The sequence below is a fragment of the Rattus norvegicus genome, chromosome 1, assembly GCF_021556685.1.
Source record: "Rattus norvegicus strain SHRSP/BbbUtx chromosome 1, alternate assembly SHRSP_T2T, whole genome shotgun sequence".
NCBI lineage: Eukaryota > Metazoa > Chordata > Mammalia > Rodentia > Muridae > Rattus > Rattus norvegicus.
This window is the reverse complement of record NC_141534.1, coordinates 29,991,995-30,014,519: the sequence shown is the minus strand read 5'-3', so window position 1 is coordinate 30,014,519 and position 22,525 is coordinate 29,991,995. Positions and strand designations below refer to the sequence as shown.

The 22,525-nt window shown below is 39.9% G+C and overlaps 1 pseudogene; it reads right to left on the bottom strand.

Moving 5' to 3' along the window:
- Positions 1-21,296: 21,296 nt before the first annotated feature.
- Positions 21,297-21,412, bottom strand: LOC120100446 (small nucleolar RNA SNORA17; annotated as a pseudogene).
- Positions 21,413-22,525: the final 1,113 nt, after the last annotated feature.

Genomic DNA, 22,525 nt, shown 5'->3' with positions numbered 1-22,525 from the left:
GCACATGATCTCCGGTTCCAGGGCCCTCACATGTACAACTGGATCTAATGTCCAAGCCACTCCATGTTTCCAAGTACCTCAGAGAGAGAGAGAAAATAGAACACATCTGTGGTCTCTACACAGGGGTTACAGCATGGGGGTGGCAGGAGTTCTCATAGCTATGATCTTCAATTTACTTTAATAATGTGGAACAAGTCTCACTCCTGACCACTGTGGGGGAACAAGGGCCACAGTGCCCACCATAGCCACATGCCTACAGAAAAGTTCTGTTTCCTGATATCCATCAGAGAGAATCCAGCAATATATTCTTTTTTTTTTTTTTTTTTTTTTCGGAGCTGGGGACCGAACCCAGGGCCTTGCGCTCGCTAGGCAAGCGCTCTACCACTGAGCTAAATCCCCAACCCCAATATATTCTTTTAAAGATGGCTCCTGGTTCAAGCACTTGTGAGAGGTGGTAAGCAAAGTGTTAGACTTTTTTTTTTTTTGGTCTGAATCTGGTTTATCATATAACAGAACTTATTTTTCTGTGATCAAGACAGTGTGTGGCTATCATCAGGACCCCCAGCATTTGATGGCTTGCCTTATGGCTGCACACAATCACAACTGTAGCTGTAATTGTTGATAAGTCAGCATGCAGCTTGCTCCTCTTGACATAGTACTGAGATTTGTTTTCCCATTTTCAGAGTGCACTCCTCAGTCTCTTCTCAGGATGACTGCGACCCCCGCACTTTTCACAACTTCTGCTCCAGCTTCATTTCCTGTGTCACACTGAGCCTTCACAAATTCTTCATTTTTTTTGGATATGGAAACCGACGCTTTGAGAATTTACATATCATAGTGCAGGACACCCACTTGAATGTGTAAACTTCAGAAAATATGATAAGAGAACACATTTTCTTAACAACTGATGCAATGATGTTTGTAATTGTTGCTATGTGAACATCCAAATCCACACAATATTCACACAGTGAACCACAATTTAACAGGCGGTACAAAAACTATGTCTTCAGGGCCATACTAAGGATGCTGAAAAGAAAGAAATACAGAAGTGTTTCAAAATCAATATCCAATGCATGTGCTCCAGATATTTCAAGTTGACTTATTTTCTGGGCCATTTTTAGTATGATCTGAGGTGAGGTTAAGGGTTCATCGAAATAGGACTACCAGGGAAGAGGGTGACTAATGTAAAGTCATCAGTTTATTCATCCATTTCAGACTAGGTAGCCGGTACAAAAGGGGGAGAGCAGGAAACATGGACATGAAAGCTATATAGCATCCTGCACACTCACGATCTGATAGCCAGACTTTTATAGTAAAGTGATTGTAAATGTTATCACAACTCTTGCTTCACAGTAGCTTATGTGCTGCCTGCCATCTACCAGGTGGCAATGAATGCTCACTCTAAAACAAACAAAAGCAGCAACAAACAAAAGAAAAGAAAAACCCCAGGCATCTGAAATAGGAAAATGTTCCCCTTAGAATAAAATATAGTTATAAATTTTGATGACATTATTACATGAGTCCCAAGAAAGATATCTGAATTTGTGCTGCCTGCCTCACTAAATGAGGTCATACAACCTGCCAGTTCTCACTCTGGTGTGGGTTTTGTAAATGGTACCTTCTGCTGTATAAAACTGTGAGGCCTCATGAAGCATCTCGTGTGTGTAATACTCAAATGTATTTACCGTGTCCTGAGTTCTATCCCTGTATCACAAAAATAAGTAAGTAGATGACCCCCTTGACTAACAATTCCAGTGACATTGACTTTTGCAAATTATTTTTTGAAACTGGTGGGGATTTTTTCACTTGCTGTGTCTATTTTTTCTTTTTTACTAGATTGCTCTCTACCTATAAAATATGAAATCAATTTGAAGAACCTGATTATTAAATTACCCCTGCCATGAAATAATATTTTATATTTGATGATGTTTACTTGTATAGAGATGTTTAAATTTTCATGAGTTAGAATTTTAATCTAATTATGAATTACCATGTAAATAGTTTCTTGTAAAACTAAATTGGTCAATAAATTAAATAATATTATTTTTAATATGCCAAATTAGTTAGGAGAATGAATTTATTTCATAAGGCTATTACAGATTATAATTTTTTTCCATCTTTATTAATTGAGTATTTCTTATTTACATTTCGATTGTTATTCCCCTTCTCGGTTTCCGGGCCAACATCCCCCTAGACCCTCCCCCTCCCTTCTATATGGGTGTTCCCCTTCTCATCCTCCCCCCATTGCCGCCCTCCCCCCAACAATCATGTTCACTGGGGGTTCAGTCTTGGCAGGACCAAGGGCTTCCCCTTCCACTGGTGCTCTTACTAGGCTATTCATTGCTACCTATGAGGTTGGAGCCCAGGGTCAGTCCATGTATAGTCTTTGGGTAGTGGCTTAGTCCCTGGAAGCTCTGGTTGCTTGGCATTGTTGTTCATATGGGGTCTCGAGCCCCTTCAAGCTCTTTTAGTCCTTTCTAAGATTCCTTCAACGGGGGTCCCGTTCTCAGTTCATTGGTTTGCTGCTGGCATTCGCCTATGTATTTGCTGTATTCTGGCTGTGTCTCTCAGGAGAGATCTACATCCGGCTCCTGACGGCCTGCACTTCTTTGCTTCATCCATCTTATCTAGTTTGGTGGTTGTATATGTATGGGCCACATGTGGGGCAGGCTCTGAATGGGTGTTCCTTTTGCCTCTGTTCTAAACTTTGCCTCCCTATTCCCTGCCAAGGGTATTCTTATTCCCCTTTTAAAGAAAGAGTGAAGCATTCACATTTTGGACAGACTATAATTTAATATGGTTGAACACATATGCTTCCAGGTTTCTGATCCTAAAATTTGGCTAAAATGATGTTGGCCTGTTTGCCTAAGTGCCCCACATGAAAGTGAAGTTATGTCTAACTTAAATGATGTTAATACATTATTTTCTCACTGAGATAAAATCAACGGGTATATGCCCAAACATGTTTACATTCAGATGCCCTTACTTTTTAACAACCTCTGGTTCTATTTTCAGGTCCTCTTTTTTCCTAATGACATTTGAATTCCTGTATGTTTGTTTTTATAAAATATTGTGGCTTAATTTTTTGCTCAAAATGTAAGAACTAGGTTCACATTTTTGCCTATGAATACATCATTGAGAGTTGCAATGTGGTTCCTAAAAACGAGTCTTATCCCAAGTGTACTCTACCCATAGTCATGAGAGGAAGCCTTGGGGGCTTCTCCTCACTGTCTAGTTTGCTGCCATTTCTCTGTGTATATGCTGTGGATAGCAGTGTCTGTTTGCTGTACTATAGCGTTATGGGAGCCTTTAAAATACACCTTGAATCCTCCAAGATTGTTATATTTTCTTTTCCTTTTGTTTGCCCTTTATTGTGTTATCTGCACTACATCCTTTTTACTCTGTTTATATTTTGAAATCAGATCATCAATACCTATGGATTTCAGTTATTTTGAATCTGTAATTCAGGTTGGTAAGAACTGTAACAGTGAATCTTATGATCACTTAGTATAAAACACTTTTCCATTTACTTAGATGTTTTTTAGTTTGTCATCAATTTTTAGTTTTTTATGTGCACATTCTTGTATCTTTCATTAGCTTTGGACACGGGACGCAAGCATGAACTTCATTTAGTTATTTAGTACTGTAATACACAATTGTGTGTTTCTCTCTCTCTCTGTATCTCTCTCTGTCTGTCTCTGTCTCTCTGTCTGTCTCTGTCTCTGTCTCTGTCTCTGTCTGTCTCTGTCTCTGTCTCTGTCTGTCTCTGTCTCTGTCTCTGTCTCTGTCTCTCTCTGTCTCTGTCTCTCTGTCTCTCTCTCTCATGTGTGTGTGTGTGTGTGTGTGTGTGTGTGTGTGTGTTTACGAGAGCCTCAGACATGCAAAACAAACAAAAACAGTTAAAATAATACACACTCTACCACGGGGCCACTTACTCAACCCCTAGTAAAGTATTCTCATTCACAATGGAGTTTTTATTTTTATTATTAACTTGAGTATTTCTTATATACATTTCGACTGTTATTCCCTTTCCCGGTTTCCGGGCAAACGTCCCCCTCCCCCCTCCCCTTCCTTATGGGTGTGCCCCTCCCAACCCTCCCCCCATTTCCGCCCTCCCCCCAACAGTCTAGTTCACTGGGGGTTCAGACTTAGCAGGACCCAGGGCTTCCCCTTCCACTGGTGCTCTTACTAGGATATTCATTGCTACCTATGAGGTCAGAGTCCAGGGTCATTCCACGTATAGTCTTTAGGTAGTGGCTTAGTCCCTGGAAGCTCTGGTTGCTTGGCATTGTTGTACATATGGGGTCTCGAGCCCCTTCAAGCTCTTCCAGTTCTTTCTCTGATTCCTTCAATGGGGGTCCTCTTCTCAGTTCAGTGGTTTGCTGCTGGCATTCGCCTCTTTATTTGCTGTATTCTGGCTGTGTCTCTCAGGAGCGATCTACATCCGGCTCCTGTCAGTCTGCACTTCTTTGCTTCATCCATCTTGTCTAATTGGGTGGCTGTATATGTATGGGTCACATGTGGGGCAGGCACTGAATGGGTGTTCCTTCAGTCTCTGTTTTAATCTTTGCCTCTCTCTTCCCTGCCAAGGGTATTCTTGTTCCCCTTTTAAAGAAGGAGTGAAGCATTCACATTTTGATCATCCGTCTTGAGTTTCATTTGTTCTAGGCATCTAGGGTAATTCAAGCATTTGGGCTAATAGCCACTTATCAATGAGTGCATACCATGTGTGTTTTTCTGTGATTGGGTTACCTCACTCAGGATGATATTTTCCAGTTCCGACCATTTGCCTACGAATTTCATAAAGTCATTGTTTTTGATAGCTGAGTAATATTCCATTGTGTAGATGTACCACATTTTCTGTATCCATTCCTCTGTTGAAGGGCATCTGGGTTCTTTCCAGCTTCTGGCTATTATAAATAAGGCTGCGATGAACATAGTGGAGCACGTGTCTTTTTTATATGTTGGGGCATCTTTTGGGTATATGCCCAAGAGAGGTATAGCTGGATCCTCAGACAGTTCAATGTCCAATTTTCTGAGGAACCTCCAGACTGATTTCCAGAATGGTTGTACCAGTCTGTAACCCCACCAACAATGGAGGAGTGTTCCTCTTTCTCCACATCCTCGCCAGCATCTGCTGTCACCTGAGTTTTTGATCTTAGCCATTCTCACTGGTGTGAGGTGAAATCTCAGGGTTGTTTTGATTTGCATTTCCCTTATGACTAAAGATGTTGAACATTTCTTTAGGTGTTTCTCAGCCATTCGGCATTCCTCAGCTGTGAATTCTTTGTTTAGCTCTGAACCCCATTTTTTTTTCTTTTTAAATTTACTTTTTTTTTTTTTGTTTTCTTTCTTTTTTTTTTTTTTTTTAATTAACTTGAGTATTTCTTATATACATTTCGAGTGTTATTCCCTTTCCCGGTTTCCGGGCAAACATCCCCCTCCCCCCTCCCCTTCCTTATGGGTGTTCCCCTCCCAACCCTCCCCCCATTGCCGCCCTCCCCCCATAGACTAGTTCACTGTGGGTTCAGTCTTAGCAGGACCCAGGGCTTCCCCTTCCACTGGTGCTCTTACTAGGATATTCATTGCTACCTATGGGGTCAGAGTCCAGGGTCAGTCCATGTATAGTCTTTAGGTAGTGGCTTAGTCCCTGGAAGCTCTGGTTGCTTGGCATTGTTGTACTTTTGGGGTCTCGAGCCCCTTCAAGCTCTTCCAGTTCTTTCTCTGATTCCTTCAATAGGGGACCTATTCTCAGTTCAGTGGTTTGCTGCTGGCATTCGCCTCTATATTTGCTGTATTCTGGCTGTGTCTCTCAGGAGCGATCTACATCCGGCTCCTGTTGGTCTGCACTTCTTTGCTTCATCCATCTTGTCTAATTGGGTGGCTGTATATGTATGGGCCACATGTGGGGCAGGCTCTGAATGGGTGTTCCTTCAGTCTCTGTTTTAATCTTTGCCTCTCCCTTCCCTGCCAAGGGTATTCTTTTTCCTCATTTAAAGAAGGAGTGAAGCATTCACATTTTGATCATCCGTCTTGAGTTTCGTTTGTTCTAGGGATCTAGGGTAATTCAAGCATTTGGGCTAATAGCCACTTATCAATGAGTGCATACTATGTATGTCTTTCTGTGATTGGGTTAGCTCACTCAGGATGATATTTTCCAGTTCCAACCATTTGCCTACGAATTTCATAAACTCGTTGTTTTTGATAGCTGAGTAATATTCCATTGTGTAGATGTACCACATTTTCTGTATCCATTCCTCTGTTGAAGGGCATCTGGGTTCTTTCCAGCTTCTGGCTATTATAAATAAGGCTGCGATGAACATAGTGGAGCACGTGTCTCTTTTATATGTTGAGGCATCTTTTGGGTATATGCCCAAGAGAGGTATAGCTGGATCATCAGGCAGTTCAATGTCCAATTTTCTGAGGAACCTCCAGACTGATTTCCAGAATGGTTTTACCAGTCTGCAATCCCACCAACAATGGAGGAGTGTTCCTCTTTCTCCACATCCTCGCCAGCATCTGCTGTCACCTGAGTTTTTGATCTTAGCCAATCGCACTGGTGTGAGGTGAAATCTCAGGGTTGTTTTGATTTGCATTTCCCTTATGACTAAAGATGTTGAACATTTCTTTAGGTGTTTCTCAGCCATTCGGCATTCCTCAGCTGTGAATTCTTTGTTTAGCTCTGAACCCCATTTTTTAATAGGGTTATTTGTTTCCCTGCGGTCTAACTTCTTGAGTTCTTTGTATATTTTGGAAATAAGGCCTCTATCTGTTGTAGGATTGGTAAAGATCTTTTCCCAATCTGTTGGTTGCCGTTTTGTCCTAACCACAGTGTCCTTTGCCTTACAGAAGCTTTGCAGTTTTATGAGATCCCATTTGTCGATTCTTGATCTTAGAGCATAAGCCATTGGTGTTTTGTTCAGGAAATTTTTTCCAGTGCCCATGTGTTCCAGATGCTTCCCTAGTTTTTCTTCTATTAGTTTGAGTGTGTCTGGTTTGATGTGAAGGTCCTTGATCCACTTGGACTTAAGCTTTGTACAGGGTGATAAGGATGGATCGATCTGCATTCTTCTACATGTTGCCCTCCAGTTGAACCAGCACCATTTGCTGAAAATGCTATCTTTTTTCCATTGGATGGTTTTGGCTCCTTTGTCAAAAATCAAGTGACCATAGGTGTGTGGGTTCATTTCTGGGTCTTCAATTCTATTCCATTGGTCTATCTGTCTGTCTCTGTACCAATACCATGCAGTTTTTATCACTATTGCTCTGTAATACTGCTTGAGTTCAGGGATAGTGATTCCCCCTGAAGTCCTTTTATTGTTGAGGATAGCTTTAGCTATCCTGGGTTTTTTGTTATTCCAGATGAATTTGCAAATTGTTCTGTCTAACTCTTTGAAGAATTGGATTGGTATTTTGATGGGGATTGCATTGAATCTGTAGATTGCTTTTGGTAAAATGGCCATTTTTACTATATTAATCCTGCCAATCCATGAGCATGGGAGATCTTTCCATCTTCTGAGGTCTTCTTCAATTTCTTTCTTCAGTGTCTTGAAGTTCTTATTGTACAGATCTTTTACTTGCTTGGTTAAAGTCACACTGAGGTACTTTATATTATTTGGGTCTATTATGAAGAGTGTCGTTTCCCTAATTTCTTTCTCGGCTTGTTTCTCTTTTGTGTAGAGGAAGGGTACTGATTTATTTGAGTTAATTTTATACCCAGCCACTTTGCTGAAGTTGTTTATCAGCTTTAGTAGTTCTCTGGTGGAACTTTTGGGATCACTTAAATATACTATCATATCATCTGCAAATAGTGATATTTTGACTTCTTCTTTTCCGATCTGTATCCCTTGACCTCATTTTGTTGTCTGATTGCTCTGGCTAGAACTTCAAGAACTATATTGAATAAGTAGGGAGAGAGTGGGCAGCCTTGTCTAGTCCCTGATTTTAGTCGGATTGCTTCAAGTTTCTCTCCATTTAGTTTAATGTTAGAAACTGGTTTGCTGTATATGGCTTTTACTATGTTTAGGTATGGGCCTTGAATTCCTATTCTTTCCAGGACTTTTATCATGAAGGGGTGTTGAATTTTGTCAAATGTTTTCTCAGCATCTAATGAAATGATCATGTGGTTTTGTTCTTTCAGTTTGTTTATATAATGGATCACATTGATGTTTTTCTGTATGTTAAACCATCCCTGCATGCCTGGGATGAAGCCTACTTGATCATGGTGGATGATTGTTTTGATGTGCTCTTGGATTCGGTTTGCCAGAATTTTGTTGAGTATTTTTGCGTCGATATTCATAAGGGAAATTGGTCTGAAGTTCTCTTTCTTTGTTGGGTCTTTGTGTGGTTTAGGTATAAGAGTAATTGTGGCTTCATAGAAGGTATTCGGTAGTGCTCCATCTGTTTCAATTTTGTGGAATAGTTTGGATAATATTGGTATGAGGTCTTCTATGAAGGTCTGATAGAATTCTGCACTAAACCCGTCTGGATCTGGGCTCTTTTTGGTTGGGAGACCTTTAATGACTGCTTCTATTTCCTTAGGAGTTATGGGGTTGTTTAACTGGTTTATCTGTTCCTGATTTAACTTCGATACCTGGTATCTGTCTAGGAAATTGTCCATTTCCTGAAGATTTTCAAATTTTGTTGAATATAGGTTTTTATAGTAAGATCTGATGATTTTTTGAATTTCCTCCGAATCTGTAGTTATGTCTCCCTTTTCATTTCTGATTTTGTTAATTTGGACACACTCTCTGTGTCCTCTCGTTAGTCTGGCTAAGGGTTTATCTATCTTGTTGATTTTCTCAAAGAACCAACTTTTGGTTCTGTTGATTCTTTCTATGGTCCTTTTTGTTTCTACTTGGTTGATTTCAGCTCTGAGTTTGATTATTTCCTGCCTTCTACTCCTCCTGGGTGTATTTGCTTCTTTTTGTTCTAGAGCTTTTAGGTGTGCTGTCAAGCTGCTGACATATGCTCTTTCCTGTTTCTTTCTGCAGGCACTCAGCGCTATGAGTTTTCCTCTTAGCACAGCTTTCATTGTGTCCCATAAGTTTGAGTATGTTGTATCTTCATTTTCATTAAATTCTAAAAAGTTTTTAATTTCTTTCTTTATTTCTTCCTTGACCAGGTTATCATTGAGTAGAGCATTGTTCAATTTCCACGTATATGTGGGCATTCTTCCCTTATTGTTATTGAAGACCAGTTTTAGGCCGTGGTGGTCCGATAGCACGCATGGGATTATTTCTATCTTTCTGTACCTGTTGAGGCCCGTTTTTTGACCAATTATATGGTCAATTTTGGAGAAAGTACCATGAGGAGCTGAGAAGAAGGTATATCCTTTTGCTTTAGGATAGAATGTTCTATAAATATCCGTTAAGTCCATTTGGCTCATGACTTCTCTTAGTCTGTCTACATCACTGTTTAATTTCTGTTTCCATGATCTGTCCATTGATGAGAGTGGGGTGTTGAAATCTCCCACTATTATTGTGTGAGGTGCAATGTGTGTTTTGAGCTTTAGTAAGGTTTCTTTTACATAAGTAGGTGCCCTTGTATTTGGGGCATAGATATTTAGGATTGAGAGTTCATCTTGGTTGATTTTTCCTTTGATGAATATGAAGTGTCCTTCCTTATCTTTTTTGATGACTTTTAGTTGGAAATTGATTTTATTTGATATTAGAATGGCTACTCCAGCTTGCTTCTTCTGACCATTTGCTTGGAAAGTTGTTTTCCAGCCTTTCACTCTGAGGTAGTGTCTGTCTTTGTCTCTGAGGTGTGTTTCCTGTAGGCAGCAGAATGCAGGGTCCTCGTTGCGTATCCAGTTTGTTAATCTATGTCTTTTTATTGGGGAGTTGAGGCCATTGATATTGAGAGATATTAAGGAATAGTGATTATTGCTTCCCGTTATATTCATATTTGATGTGAGGTTATGTTTGTGTGCTTTCATTCTCTTTGTTTTGTTGCCAAGACGATTAGTTTCTTGCTTCTTCTAGGGTATAGCTTGCCTCCTTATGTTGGGCTTTACCATTTATTATCCTTTGTAGTGCTGGATTTGTAGAAAGATATTGTGTAAATTTGGTTTTGTCATGGAATATCTTGGTTTCTCCATCAATGTTAATTGAGAGTTTTGCTGGATACAGTAATCTGGGCTGGCATTTGTGTTCTCTTAGGGTCTGTATAACATCAGTCCAGGATCTTCTGGCCTTCATAGTTTCTGGCGAGAAGTCTGGTGTGATTCTGATAGGTCTCCCTTTATATGTTACTTGACCTTTTTCCCTTACTGCTTTTAATATTCTTTCTTTATTTTGTGCGTTTGGTGTTTTGACAATTATGTGACGGGAGGTGTTTCTTTTCTGGTCCAATCTATTTGGAGTTCTGTAGGCTTCCTGTATGTCTATGGGTATCTCTTTTTTTAGGTTAGGGAAGTTTTCTTCTATGATTTTGTTGAAGATATTTACTGGTCCTTTGAGCTGGGAGTCTTCACTCTCTTCTATACCTATTATCCTTAGGTTTGATCTTCTCATTGAGTCCTGGATTTCCTGTATGTTTTGGACCAGTAGCTTTTTCCGCTTTACATTATCTTTGACAGTTGAGTCAATGATTTCTATGGAATCTTCTGCTCCTGAGATTCTCTCTTCCATCTCTTGTATTCTGTTGGTGAAGCTTGTATCTACAGCTCCTTGTCTCTTCTTTTGGTTTTCTATATCCAGGGTTGTTTCCATGTGTTCTTTCTTGATTGCTTCTATTTCCATTTTTAATTCCTTCAACTGTTTGATTGTGTTTTCCTGGAATTCTTTCAGGGATTTTTGCGATACCTCTCTGTAGGCTTTTACTTGTTTATTAATGTTTTCCTGTGCTTCCCTAAGTGTGTTCAGGTCTTTCCTGAAGTCCTCCAGCATCATGATCAAATATGATTTTGAAACTAGATCTTGCTTTTCTGGTGTGTTTGGATATTCCATGTTTGTTTTGGTGGGAGAATTGGGCTCCGATGATGGCATGTAGTCTTGGTTTCTGTTGCTTGGGTTCCTGCGCTTGCCTCTCGCCATCAGATTATCTCTAGTGTTACTTTGTTCTGCTATTTCTGACAGTGGCTAGACTGTCCTATAAGCCTGTGTGTCAGGAGTGCTGTAGACCTGTTTTCCTCTCTTTCAGTCAGTTATGGGGACAGAGTGTTCTGCTTTCGGGCGTGTAGTTTTTCCTCTCTACAGGTCTTCAGCTGTTCCTGTGGGCCTGTGTCTTGAGTTCACCAGGCAGCTTTCTTGCAGCAGAAAATTTGGTCTTACCTGTGGTCCCGAGGCTCAGGTTTGCTCGTGGGGTGCTGTCCAGGGGCTCTCTGCAGCGGCAGCAACCAGGAAGACCTGTGCCGCCCCTTCCGGGAGCTTCAGTGCACCAGGGTTCCAGATGGTCTTTGGCTTTTTCCTCTGGCGTCCGAGATGTGTGTGCAGGGAGCAGTCTCTTCTGGTTTCCCAGGCCTGTCTGCCTCTCTGAAGGTTTAGCTCTCCCTCCCACGGGATTTGGGTGCAGAGAACTGTTTATCCGGTCTGTTTCCTTCAGGGTCCGGCGGTGTCTCCGGCAGGGGTCCTGCCGCTCCTGGGCCCTCCCCCACGGGAGCCCAGAGGCCTTATACAGTTTCCTCTTGGGCCAGGGATGTGGGCAGGGGTGAGCAGTGTTGGTGGTCTCTTCCGCTCTGCAGCCTCAGGAGTGCCCACCTGACCAGGCGGTTGGGTCTCTCTCTCACCGGGTCTGGGAGCAGAGAGCTGCTGCGGCTGAACCCCATTTTTTAATAGGGTTATTTGTTTCCCTGCGGTCTAACTTATTGAGTTCTTTGTATATTTTGGATATAAGGCCTCTATCTGTTGTAGGATTGGTAAAGATGTTTTCCCAATCTGTTGGTTGCCGTTTTGTCCTAACCACAGTGTCCTTTGCCTTACAGAAGCTTTGCAGTTTTATGAGATCCCATTTGTCAATTCTTGATCTTAGAGCGTAAGCCATTGGTGTTTTGTTCAGGAAATTTTTTCCAGTGCCCATGTGTTCGAGATGCTTCCCCACATTTTTTTCTATTAGTTTGAGTGTATGTCATTTGATATGGAGGTCCTGGATTCACTTAGACTTAAGATTTGTACAGGGTGATAATCATGGATTGATCTGCATTTTTCTACATGTTAACCTCCAGTTGAACCAGCACCATTTGCTGAAAATGTTATCTTTTTTCCATTTGATGGTTTTGGCTCCTTTGTCAAAAATCAAGTGATCATTTTTGTGTGGGTCCATTTCTGGGTTGTCAATTCTATTCCATTGGTCTATCTGTCTGTCTCTGTACAAATACCATGCAATTTTTATCGGTATTGCTCTGTAATACTGATTGAGTTCTGGGATAGTGATTCCCCCTGAAGTCCTTTTATTGTTGAGGATAGTTTTAGCTATTCTGGGTTTTTTGTTATTCCAGATGAATTTGTAAATTGTTCTGTCTAACTCTTTGAAGAATTAGATTGGTATTTTGATGGGGATTGCATTGAATCTGTAGATTGCTTTTGGTAAAATGGCCATTTTTACTATATTAATCCTGCCAATCCATGAGCATGGGAGATCTTTCCATCTTCTGAGGTCTTCTTCAATTTCTTTCTTCAGTGTCTTGAAGTTCTTATTGTACAGATCTTTTACTTGCTTGGTTAAAGTCACACTGAGGTACTTTATATTATTTGGGTCTATTATGAAGAGTGTCGTTTCCCTAATTTCTTTCTCGGCTTGTTTCTCTTTTGTGTAGAGGAAGGGTACTGATTTATTTGAGTTAATTTTATACCCAGCCACTTTGCTGAAGTTGTTTATCAGCTTTAGTAGTTCTCTGGTGGAACTTTTGGGATCACTTAAATATACTATCATATCATCTGCAAATAGTGATATTTTGACTTCTTCTTTTCCGATCTGTATCCCTTGACCTCATTTTGTTGTCTGATTGCTCTGGCTAGAACTTCAAGAACTATATTGAATAAGTAGGGAGAGAGTGGGCAGCCTTGTCTAGTCCCTGATTTTAGTCGGATTGCTTCAAGTTTCTCTCCATTTAGTTTAATGTTAGAAACTGGTTTGCTGTATATGGCTTTTACTATGTTTAGGTATGGGCCTTGAATTCCTATTCTTTCCAGGACTTTTATCATGAAGGGGTGTTGAATTTTGTCAAATGTTTTCTCAGCATCTAATGAAATGATCATGTGGTTTTGTTCTTTCAGTTTGTTTATATAATGGATCACATTGATGTTTTTCTGTATGTTAAACCATCCCTGCATGCCTGGGATGAAGCCTACTTGATCATGGTGGATGATTGTTTTGATGTGCTCTTGGATTCGGTTTGCCAGAATTTTGTTGAGTATTTTTGCGTCGATATTCATAAGGGAAATTGGTCTGAAGTTCTCTTTCTTTGTTGGGTCTTTGTGTGGTTTAGGTATAAGAGTAATTGTGGCTTCATAGAAGGAATTCGGTAGTGCTCCATCTGTTTCAATTTTGTGGAATAGTTTGGATAATATTGGTATGAGGTCTTCTATGAAGGTCTGATAGAATTCTGCACTAAACCCGTCTGGATCTGGGCTCTTTTTGGTTGGGAGACCTTTAATGACTGCTTCTATTTCCTTAGGAGTTATGGGGTTGTTTAACTGGTTTATCTGTTCCTGATTTAACTTCGATACCTGGTATCTGTCTAGGAAATTGTCCATTTCCTGCAGATTTTCAAATTTTGTTGAATATAGGTTTTTATAGTAAGATCTGATGATTTTTTGAATTTCCTCCGAATCTGTAGTTATGTCTCCCTTTTCATTTCTGATTTTGTTAATTTGGACACACTCTCTGTGTCCTCTCATTAGTCTGGCTAAGGGTTTATCTATCGTGTTGATTTTCTCAAAGAACCAACTTTTGGTTCTGTTGATTCTTTCTATTCTTTCTTTTTGTTTCTACTTGGTTGATTTCAGCTCTGGGTTTGATTATTTCCTGCCTTCTACTCCTCCTGGGTGTATTTGCTTCTTTTTGTTCCAGAGCTTTTAGGTGTGCTGTCAAGCTGCTGACATATGCTCTTTCCTGTTTCTTTCTGCAGGCACTCAGCGCTATGAGTTTTCCTCTTAGCACAGCTTTCATTGTGTCCCATAAGTTTGAGTATGTTGTACCTTCATTTTCATTAAATTCTAAGAAGTCTTTAATTTCTTTCTTTATTTCTTCCTTGACCAGGTTATCATTGAGTAGAGCATTGTTCAATTTCCACGTATATGTGGGCATTCTTCCCTTATTGTTATTGAAGACCAGTTTTAGGCCGTGGTGGTCTGATAGCATGCATGGGATTATTTCTATCTTTCTGTACCTGTTGAGGCCCGTTTTTTGACCAATTATATGGTCAATTTTGGAGAAAGTACCATGAGGAGCTGAGAAGAAGGTATATCCTTTTGCTTTAGGATAGAATGTTCTATAAATATCTGTTAAGTCCATTTGGCTCATGACTTCTCTTAGTCTGTCTACATCACTGTTTAATTTCTGTTTCCATGATCTGTCCATTGATGAGAGTGGGGTGTTGAAATCTCTTACTATTATTGTGTGAGGTGCAATGTGGGTTTTGAGCTTTAGTAAGGTTTCTTTTACGTATGTAGGTGCCCTTGTATTTGGGGCATAGATATTTAGGATTGAGAGTTCATCTTGGTGGATTTTTCCTTTGATGAATATGAAGTGTCCTTCCTTATCTTTTTTGATGACTTTTAGTTGAAAATTGATTTCATTTGATATTAGAATGGCTACTCCAGCTTGCTTCTTCTTGCTTCTTGGAAAGTTGTTTTCTAGCCTTTCACTCTGAGGTAGTGTCTGTCTTTGTCTCTGAGGTGTGTTTCCTGTAGGCAGCAGAATGCAGGGTCCTCGTTGCGTATCCAGTTTGTTAATCTATGTCTTTTTATTGGGGAGTTGAGGCCATTGATGTTGAGAGATATTAAGGAATAGTGATTATTGCTTCCCGTTATATTCATATTTGGATGTGAGGTTATGTTTGTGTGCTTTTCTTCTCTTTGTTTTGTTGCCAAGACGATTAGTTTCTCGCTTCTTCTAGGGTATAGCTTGCCTCCTTATGTTGGGCTTTACCCTTTATTATCCTTTGTAGTGCTGGATTTGTAGAAAGATATTGTGTAAATTTGGTTTTGTCATGGAATATCTTGGTTTCTCCATCTATGTTAATTGAGAGTTTTGCTGGATACAGTAATCTGGGCTGGCATTTGTGTTCTCTTAGGGTCTGTATGACATCAGTCCAGGATCTTCTGGACTTCATAGTTTCTGGCGAAAAGTCTGGTGTGATTCTGATAGGTCTGCCTTTATATGTTACTTGACCTTTTTCCCTTACTGCTTTTAATATTCTTTCTTTATTTTGTGCGTTTGGTGTTTTGACTATTATGTGACGGGAGGTGTTTCTTTTCTGATCCAATCTATTTGGAGTTCTGTAGGCTTCTTGTATGCCTATAGGTATCTCTTTTTTTAGGTTAGGGAAGTTTTCTTCTATGATTTTGTTGAAGATATTTACTGGTCCTTTGAGCTGGGAGTCTTCACTCTCTTCTATACCTATTATCCTTAGGTTTGATCTTCTCATTGAGTCCTGGATTTCCTGTATGTTTTGGACCAGTAGCTTTTTCCACTTTACATCTTTGACAGTTAAGTCAATGATTTCTATGGAATCTTCTGCTCCTGAGATTCTCTCTTCCATCTCTTGTATTCTGTTGGTGAAGCTCGTATCTACAGCTCCTTGTCTCTTCTTTTGGTTTTCTATATCCAGGGTTGTTTCCATGTGTTCTTTCTTGATTGCTTCTATTTCCATTTTTAATTCCTTCAACTGTTTGATTGTGTTTTCCTGGAATTCTTTCAGGGATTTTTGTGACTCCTCTCTATGGGCTTCTACTTGTTTATTTATGATTTCGTGGAATTCTTTCAGGCATTTTTGCGATTCCTCTCTGTAGGCTTCTACTTGTTCTCTAAGGGAGTTCTTCACGTCTTTCTTGAAGTCCTCCAGCATCATGATCAAATATGATTTTGAAACTAGATATTGCTTTTCTGGTGTGTTTGGATATTCCATGTTTGTTTTGATGGGAGAATTGGGCTCCGATGGTGCCATGTAGTCTTGGTTTCTGTTGCTTGGGTTCCTGCGCTTGCCTCTCGCCATCAGATTATCTCTAGAGTTATTTTGTTCTGCTATTTCTGACAGTGGCTAGACTGTCCTATAAGCCTGTGTGTCAGGAGTGCTGTAGACCTGTTTTCCTGTTTTCTTTCAGCCAGTTATGGGGACAGAGTGTTCTGCTTTCGGGCGTGTAGTTTTTCCTCACAATGGAGTTTTTTGAATTGTGTTGTTGCTATTGTTATTTAAAGACCTCACTGAGGCCTGCAGCTCCTGGATGAAAAGTGAAGCAGGTAATTCAGCCTCTTGAGTTGCTGGGCAACAGGTGTGCCCCTGCACTTTTAGATGATGGGACTCTCGTGAGGGCAGTGCTTTGCTTTATTTTAACTTTTTACTTGGATTGAACTCTTCAGCTTTGAAAGTTCTCTTTTTAATTCTAAGCAGATTTCTATGTTTTTTCCCCCATTTTCTATATAAGCAATCATATCTTCTAGAAATAATGATAAACAGAGACATGGCTATTTTCTTCTTTCTCACAATTCAACATTTTACCTTTTTGTCTTATTCTATTAGGAGAGGGTTCCCACTAGGTTGTATACTGGAAGTGATTAAAAAGGTCTGTGAAAGTCAGAAGACGAGTTCTGAGAGTTGTTTAATCCTTCCACAGCAGTGAACCTGTGTTCCTCTCAGGTCGCTGGGCATGACAGCCTACTAGAGGATCTGTGTTCATCTCAGGTCACAAAGCATGGAGTATCACTAAGCTCTCTGATAAATGAAACGTTTTACTTTCTCCATCACCTTAAGAGGGAAGTGTCCTGTTCTCACTATTTAATATGTGGTTAGTTATAGGCCATTTGTTAATATCTTTTATTAATTTAATTAATTTAAGACAGTTTTTTCCTGCTCCAATTGTGCTAAGAATTTTATCTTAAATGTACGTTAGATATTATAAAACTTTTTAAGCACAAAGATTAATATGACATGTTTCATTAAACTCTATAATGTGGAAATAGCTTTCATTTCTAGAATGAAGCCATTTTAGTCATGGCATACTGTTTCAGTAAAAATAAAAAAGCAGCGGAACCAGTTCCTGTGCATTCTCACTCCACACAGATCTGTGGGAGCTGCTCCAGCTTTTTCTCTGTTAGTCACTTTCACACACTGTCCCCTTGGCAGGTTGTTACCACACCTGAGACACACTTCTCACTCCCAGGGTCTTCCAGCGTGGCACCATGCCATGCCAGTCCCAGGCTTTCTATAGCCTAGCTTGGCTTCCAGAACTGAGACAGTTGTCTCTCTGCCCTCTGGGAACTTTGCTCACATTCCCTTAGCCCCTTAAAATCAAAGCTCTAGAAACTTGTAGTTTAACAATCAGATTTGTATGTTAATTTCTCAATCCACAATAAACACATCCACACAATAAATTCACTGCCAGTTAATAAAGATATAAACAGCCCACCTAGATAAGATAAAATTGACCTAGTCCACCTGGATCTGGATCATCCTACTCCATCGTCTCCATCTTGATATTCTTCCTCCTTCTCTTCCTCCCTAGACTTTTCCCCACCTACCCTTCCTTCTCATCTAGTGATAGGCTTCACCTTATCCTGGACCCCCTTGCCACATAAGGACATCATCCTTCACATCACCCTGTTTAATTAAAAAAAAAATTTTCATCAAGTATAAGCTGTGCACACTATTACCATTAGAAAAACATCTAGACAACTATGTGTTCTCAAAGTTAATTAGCTTGGGTAGGCTATGAGACTAATTAGTCTTCAACTCTGTCAGAAATGTGAGAATAACCAAATATCTATAAACATAGGAAGCCTAACACAGCTTCTAGAACTGAAATAGGTTATAGCAACACGTGGGAGCAAGTCTTCAGCCTTCTGGCCCAGGATCATCTGACAGACTTTTGAAACACAGAATTTTGAAGGGCTGATCATTCTGGCTGGGCAGAAATTATCAGCTGACTATTCTGCATAATGTGTCCCTTTTTGGACAGTATTAGTCTGTAGGTGAAATAGGCAGTTTCTGCCTAGTGGCTGCCTAGCCACTAAGTATTAACTTACCTGGAGGTAGAGATGCTCATTTCTTCATTAAATCCACCAAAGGGGAACTGTTAAGAACAGATATATCTCAACAAAAGACAAATAAGTTTAAATGTCATATTTTGTGGATTTCTGATGTTTTTAAAAACCATCCAGCTATATAAGGTAATCTGGACTGTTGTCCGTTAACTATTCTCAGCTATTTCTGAGAAGAATATTTAAAAAAAAAACCACCCTAATGATGAACTAGGAGCCATGAATTTGTTATTTGACTCCCAATTCCTATGTTTAATCAACTCAGAAGTTTGTAAGGGCATCAATAGAAGGACTGGGTCCAAACCTTATACTTTTAAAATTTTTGTGACAAATAAGTTCTATACATATAAAGATATGACTCTAGCTTAGTAACCAAGTGAGATTATGGCTGTACAAATCAACCTAGCTAATTCCTCCATGTTAAATTATGACCATTTCTAAATCCCTCATAAAAACAACCTTAGAATAACCCACTTCTAGTCTGCCAAAGTCTAGGGAATTGGGGCGATGACTCTTCAATGGTTTCTTCAAGCTGTATGTTGTCATTGAGATATCCTTGAAGTGGGGATGGGACAGGAGGTAGGGAAAATGGAATGGGATGAATGTTGTAGACTGATGTGTCTGTCTTGACTGGACCCAGCTGAAAGTCTTTGAGGTCAGGAATCCAAGCAGGTACATTCTGCAATCTATAATTCTCAAGACAAAAGTTTAGAATCGAGGTATCTTTTTGTTTGATTCTCTTGAATTTAGTTCTTAGGGCAGTCTCCTTTTATCAGATCTAATCAGTATAACTCTGGAAGGTATCCAAAGCCTAATCCCCCTTTTCAGAAACTCAAAGACAAAACATTTCTCCCAAAAATACCATGTTCTTTCGACTGTAACCAGAAAAGCTTGTATCTTTCACTCTCTCCCAGAAGACTAAGATAACCACAAGACTCAAAAAATCACACCCATTATGAAAATTAAAACAATTTTAAAACAGAAGTAAGCCAAACAATAGTATATATGAGCCAGTTTAGGTTTTCTAATCTGTCATATCAGGGAATTAACCCAAAATTCCCGTGGAGCCCACGTTAAGAAGACATAAGCTTCCTCTTGTGGTAAACATCAAAAATAACCACAAACCCTCACTAGCCGGCATTGTTGAGCCATATGGCCTTAGCTGGGTAGTTCGTAAAACAACTTGATCACCTTTTTATTAATGCCAATATTAATAAGTAAACAACTTGTCAAACTAAGATTTTAGCCCAAAATACATCCATTAAGCTCTTTACCTGGAGCGTCAGACTCCACTTTCTGCTTGGAGTCAGTGACTAATTTTCCCTAAGTTCCAAACCATGGGCGAAAAATTCTCACGTGATTCACATAAACTCTGTACTGTCTCCTTCTAAGTATAAAAACAAATTTAATCACATTTCCACTAATAACTGTCACTAAGAAGCAGGCAACTTGTCAAACCAGAATTTTAACCCAAAATTCCTGCGGAGCCCACATTAAAAAGAATATTAGTATTCTGTGAGACTTATTAGAGCATTATGACTTTATACCATCTATCTGTTAAGCTCTCTACTTGGAGCCTTAGACCTCCAATAAGTAACAACCTCTGTAATATTCGTCTGCTATGCACTCTGCCTGCTGCTACAGACTTATTTATTGCTAGCTAGTTTCAAACCGTGGGTGAAATTCCCCGCGCGATTCAAACTTTGATATACAAGTATTATTCTAAAAGCAATAAACCAGCCTTTTAAATAAATCATACCCTAATCAACATCTGATAAGGAAGCAGACCCTCCCCCTCCCCGTTCCTTTGTTTAAGGTTCCCGCTGCTTCAGCCATCAGGTGACTCAACATGGCGCTGGACCCCATATTCAATTAGAAAATAACATCTAACTCTCAGGCTAATAATCTTAAATTTAGTGGATTCTTGCCTAACACATCGTTTCACCACTTGTTTCGGCAAAAGTAAAAACTCGGAAGAACCGGTTCCCGCGCATACCTTGACAGTAGCTCTCTTGCTAGTTCTGGTTTCGGCAGGCTATTTGAAGTACTGCTAATTTATCCCATATTAGTATCTCTCCCGGCGGCTCTCTGCTAGCCGAGAACTCTATGGTTCTAACCACCTGGTAAAATCAAGACTCAACAAATTGTAACCCAACAATCAGATTTACACAGAGGCACCTAGCGAGAGAGCTCGACCACCAGGGTACTAGCAGGAACTGGTTTGACTGATTTTTAATTTTTACCACAACAGCATCTATTTCTCTTTGGGCATTGACGAATCCAATTTGTTACCAGTTAAGCCCCTTGTGTCTTTGCTCATGGAAAGTCTTAGTATACAGGATCTTTTCTTTCCGTGCCCTTTTCTGGTTTTGGAATTACATCAATGTCAACATCATGACATGGTCCAAGAAATATTACCTACATTATATTTTTGAAACACATTACAGAATATAATTATCATGTTTAATTTTGGATAGAATTTCCCATTTGTGCTTCATGTTTTTTTCCCAAAGGATGTCTGCCTGGCCTTTGGTGGTAACAAGCCCCTGCTGCTGCAAGGCCATGGACCCGGATAGGTCTCCAGTGGCAGCAGAGGTCAGGACCCCGCCATGGTCCTAGTTGGCATCATTGGCTACTCACTTCAGGCTGTTTCTCGATACCCTCAAGTCTCCCGCTCTGCCTCTCTTCATTGTGTCTGCATCCTTCTGTTCCTCTTTCTCTTCCATTTCTCTACCTACTTGCTCCACTTAGTGATTCCTGGGGTCTCTAAATGTCAGGAACGGTCTCAGGAGTGCTATGCCCTGCTTGTGCATTATAGCGCTGGCCAAGGTCATCTCAAGCACATGGCACTGGACTGGTGGTCAGCTCAGGCTAGCTCCCTGTCTGGGCCACAAAGCACCAGTCTGTTGGTTGTCCTCCTCACCTGGCCCACCTGAGTGTTCCCTTCAGAGCGTCATCTGCCTCAATCTCACTCTTACCTGGGGCCTATGATTCCAGCTCGAGTTCCTTTAGTCTGTGGCTTGTCATTGTCTTGGGAGTACCAGGCCTGCCTAATACTGGACTGCTGCTTATTTTAGTCTCAATTTTGTTAGGGAATGCTAAGCTACTAATCTTTCAGATGTTCATAGGTCAGAACACTGAGTATAGGCTTAATCTCTGTCCTCTCTGCCACCCACTGACACACAAGTGACATAGTACTTCTGAGGGCAAAAAAGAGTCTTATTACCACTGTTCCTTCTAAGCATGGATTTGTTCTTGGAATATGCTTTCATGCCCCTCCCAAGTACAGTCCAGAGGAGTGGTTTACTTCAGATTACCCATTATGTTACTCTTTAGATGAGAATTTCAAGCACGAGTTGTCCTCATGACTGTACACAGCCTAACTCATGTGAGTACACCTTGTCCTTGTAACTCTACATCTTGAACTCCTGTAAACGTTGCTCACACGACCACGCTTTACTTTCAGAATATCCTCAGAGTATAAATTGTCTGATGCCCTGGATAAAGTTGACTATTGCATGAGACTTTAGTCCATTTTATTTTTCGGCTCCACTCTCCCAGGTTTATGATGCCAGTTAGGGTGGTAACAGTAATTTATGTCTTTTCTCTATCTTCTTTCTGTCAACAATGCTAGAGATTTATATAATTTGTAATGTTTCTTTCTATGGCAAAAACACAAACTGTGATGGAAATAATAACAAAAACTGAAAAATCTAGAATATTTATAAATTAGACGATATATTTCTAATAATACTGGAGTCACAAAATCTCAGGTAGACTCAGTGGATAAAGACTCTAGATGTCTGTCTGAAATCTCTGAAATTCACGTATAAAGTCAGATGCATGGCACACATCTGTGATACCAGCATATCTGTCAGTATACTCCAACTCCCTTTCTCAACAAGGTGTAAGGTGGGAACCAAACCCTAAAACTTGTCCTCTGATCTTAACATATGGCCCTTGTACACATGTGCTTGTAGAGCAACAAGTGTGTGCACACATGCACACAATACATACATTTTTTATTCAAAAATAAATTTAAAAGTATTTTTATTCAAACAAAAATGAAAATGCAGTTTATGAACATTGATTGGATACAACAATTAAAAGAAATCTGCAGTTTAATGCTTGTATTAGAGAAGTAGTTAGTACCTAAAACTAATGATTTTGATATTTTAAATGCTAAGCAAATGAGGAAATTATTTAAGAATGTCTTTCATCTCTAATGGTGTGTCTTAGTTTGCTTTCTATTGCTACGATAAACACCATGACCACAGGAAGTAGGATTAAGTGGAGTGGAAGCATGCCCATGGGTGCAATAGTG